The following is a 4,270-nucleotide window of genomic DNA, read 5'->3' as shown; positions in this document are numbered from 1 at the left end:
CCGTTGTTGGGTAAAGCCTGGGCTTCCGCAGATGAGAGCGCCATAGTTGATTTTGATGTTGCAGCGACCTGTTTTCGTCGAGTTGTTTTGATCGAGTTGCGAGTGCATATGTGAGTTCATCCGTTTCCATTCTAGGCCGTACGGGGGGAGGGGGGATAAGTTGTGGATTAGGCATAGATGGCGATGAAACAGGTGGTTGAAGACCGATTTTGACAGTGGATGGTTTGTATGAGTCTGATCAGCGCGTGGTTCCTTCCATTTTTGATGAATTTTTGGAATGTGGATGTGAACTCTGTATCCACCCCCTCCTTGATGTGTTTCGGGATGCAGATCTATGATGTTGTATTGCGCGAGGTGTGACTTGTTTAGATTCATATTGCAACCATAAATTGTGGCCGGTGCACATCTATCAGGACTCGTTCACTAAAGTTACCACCGGAATCGTTATGTGTTACCACGAAATTCATGCTAGGTCACATGCTTCAGATACAACTTATTGCATAATGTTTTTTCCAAGTCCTTTTTTGCTTGTCATTACCACTGATTTTTGTTAGCGGTTACCCTGCAACCCCTCTGTGGTCCACTTGTTTTTATATCTAGCATTCTGTTTGATTTTTGCCATGTCTTATTACTTCAAACTAGCACTTGAATTGTTAAGCTGTTGCCATTTTAATAACTCTAGCTGCATTTTCAAATCACGCATATGTCTCAGTATCTATTTTTAATGAGATTTTAAGAAAGTTATCATGGCTGGTAAGTTATGGCTATCAGTCCCATTCATACAAGTTACCAGACTTTTTGTTTTGTTATCTCATTGGTTGTTGTGTCTTCCAATTCACCTTCTGTAACTCCTTACTTGTCAGTCCTTTAATATTATTTTGTTTCTCAAGGGCACGATGCCAAGGAAGCGCAAAGGATCTGGTGATGGCCATGAGGGTGTTCCTTCAAAAAAGCCGAAGCGCCCTCCACCTCGGAACAGGGCTTGCTGGGTTATACGAGCCAGACTCTCGTGAAGTGGTTGTTCCGGGGCGTGGGAGGATCCCTGTTAACAAAGAGTCCGTTCATCGTGTGATGGGTGTGCCTCGTGGTGGGGAAGATGTCCCTTACAGTCTGCCCACAGAAGCTGATATTGAGTTAGGGATTGAGATGTTTGGTGAGCTTGGCCACACTCCAAAAATGACTGATGTCCTTGATCTCATAACAAGTTCTGTCAATTATGATGAGAAGTTCAAGCGGATGTGGCTTATGCTTGTCGGCAATACTGTCATTGCTCCTACTACATCCAACAAGATCAGCCCTAGATGGTATGGCGTGCTGGTAAGTACTGGTAACTTATGTTACGTGGCTGATAACTTGCATCATGTTTACATGGTAACTGTATTGCTTTATATCATGTAGAATTTTTGTTCATTTACTTCCTTATTTTTTCAGCAAAACATTAATAGAGTCAAGGACTTGAACTGTTCCAAGTTCATTGCTGATGAGCTCCATAAGGCACTTTTGAAGGGGAGGCCTACAAAGGGGTGTCTTCTTTTCTACAATGTAAGCGTTGGTGCTTTTTTTCTTTTCTTTTCCTGCTGTCTAGTTGTGTATTTCTGACATCAATGACTCTTTTTACCAGCTTCTGTACATTGATGCTATCGATCTTACTGGTCTTGGTATCTCATTGCCCGATGGTGCGTTTCCTATCAATGTTTGGACAAAAGAGAAGACATCTGAATTGCTTAGTATGGATGTCCAAGCAGACGGAATTTCTTACGACAAACTACCGGTAACTTTGTTTTTCTTTTCCTTCTAATCACTTCATGTACTTACTGCAAATGCATTTGTTCTTTATACTTTTCTTTACTCAATTTCATTCTCAACAAATCACCAGTTGAAACCCTAGTTTGGCGTTGATTTCTGCTTGTTTGGCGGTTTACAAGGTCTTGGGAAGTTCATGCGTGTGCATGTCCCACCAAACTGCAGTGAAGAGGTATGCTTTTTTATTGTTTATATGTATTCTGGTAATTTGTAGCCTTTTTCTTTGCTGTTGATACATTTTTTGATGGTAACTAATGACTATGCAACCTTATAAGTGTTTTTGTATTACACATCTGGAATATTTTCTTCATTGCTGTTTTTATGTTGTGTTTTATGATGGTAACTTTTGTTGCATACACATGGTAATTTGTGTCTGTTTTACCTGATAAATCATGTTTTACCAATCTAATTTTTATTTTTTTAACTGTTGATAACTTGTGTTGTAATTGGTTGATACTTTCTGTTGCACTCGCATGATAACTTGAGTATGGAAATCCTGTCTATTCTTTTAATTCTCTTATGATCTCTTGTTTTGTCTGTTTTGTGTATTATTGTTTGCATCTAAAAAATAATGTCTGGTAACTAAAAGTGTTCCTTTTTGTCTCTATTGATTTATTATTAATGAGTAGAAACTTGCAAAGGCTTCGGAACTCGTGGGTCGGTTTTCATCTGGCTTGGTTGGCCTGCTTGGCGATTTTGTGCAAGGGTTCGTCTCACTTGATGATGAAGGCTGTTCACATGTGTCTCGTCGACTAGACACTGATCTTAGGGCGATTTCTTCTGCTACCCGGAATATGGCAAAGCCCTCTCCTGCACGCCGTACCCATCAATCGGAGAGCCCTGGCAAGAATAATATGGATGAGTCTGATACTGACCGTGATACGGATGAAAACGACGGGGACGAATCTGATGATGGTGATGATGACTTTACAGTTTTGTATCATGGTTTTTCTTCCCGCAGGGGGGCAAAGAATGTGGCCTCAGGCAGCGGGGCAGCGGATGTGGATACAACTCACTCAGGCGATGCAAACGCTGAAGTGCGTGGCAGTTTCATAGAAAATGTTGAAGGCATACCTGATAGTGTAGTAGGAATTGTGGACCCAACTCAATCAAGTGATGCAAATGCTGAAGCACGTGACAGTGTAGCAGGAAATGTCGAAGGGATATCTGACCGTGCGGGCGATGAACCTGTTATTGAGTCCCAGATCTTGCTCACTGGTACTTCTAACACGGTGTCAAGCAGCTCAGGGGATGGCGTGCTCAGCCGGCGTGATATGACAGACACGCAGTTTGATTTGGCCACTGAATCTTCTGTTAAAAGATGCGGTGCTCAGCTTGCCAAAAATTTGGCTTACATGCGGAGGCGCAAGAAGTTGAAGCTACCATCACTACCCCGTTCTACTCCGCCATCTGAGCCTATCCAGCTATCAGAAAGGGACATTCATTTATCTGTCATGAAAGTGGTTGTAGAAGAGCTTGGGATCCGTGTGGCTGACAAGGGCACCGGTGAGGTCATTCGACCCTCAACTGGTACTAAATAGGTTCCACGCAGGTGAAATATCCTTTTGTATTTTTTCTACTTTTTGTATTTCTTCAGTTCTAACACTTCATGGTAGCTTCAACTGATTGTATGTGATAACTTCAGTAGGACCCCTCCGATAACTTGCACCTTTTTTTGTCTTATACACATCTTCGCTTTGTTTGGTTCTAAACTACTGGCCCAACCTCTTTGTTCACTACTCCAGTTTATTTTTTCAGGGCACCCTGCAAACAAGTTGGTACACTTGAGGCGTCATCCAGTATCCCAAAATCTAGGTAATCTGTTGGACCAATTGGTCTTTTTTTGTCTTTTTTATTCATTTCGTGTTGCATAATTTATCAAGAATTTCAGTTTCTTTTTCTTTTTAGATTTCATACTTGCTACTTCTTATAATTAGCTGCCCTTTTGTACAGTATATACATCCGCGTAGTATATTTTTAGCTGGTTCATTATTCGTCGTGATTATCTTTTGTTAAAAATATGTTGTGGATTTTCATTACTGTTTTGCATGGTAGTTTGAACTGTTTATCTGGTAATTTTAGTAGTATTACAATGATAACCTGTAACTGTCTCCTTGTTTCTATGCATCTACGCTCTTTTTAGATGGTAACTTTTTTTAGGTTGTGTCTGTTCATTTTAACAATACATCTCACAACTTAGCCTTTTTTTGTAGGGAAGTCAAGTGGAATTAATGCCGCTAAAAAGGTGTGGTTTACCAAGACTAGGTCTTCTCCTCGACTAAGAGAAGCTTCTTCAAAGCCGATAGAGGTTGTGGATCTTGAAGATCAGCCCACGTTGACGTCTCCTGTTGTCGTTTCACAACCTATTGTAATGGGCTATTTGCCAGCGTCCGTCGAAGCAGCAGCTGCCCCTGAAGTTGCATCTGATGCTGCTGAATCTGTAGAACAACTAGCTACAGTGGCCACC

Source organism: Triticum dicoccoides, chromosome 6A, assembly GCF_002162155.2.
Source record: "Triticum dicoccoides isolate Atlit2015 ecotype Zavitan chromosome 6A, WEW_v2.0, whole genome shotgun sequence".
Classification (NCBI taxonomy): domain Eukaryota; kingdom Viridiplantae; phylum Streptophyta; class Magnoliopsida; order Poales; family Poaceae; genus Triticum; species Triticum dicoccoides.
The sequence above is the reverse complement of the archived record's forward strand: the minus strand, read 5'-3'. Positions refer to the sequence as shown.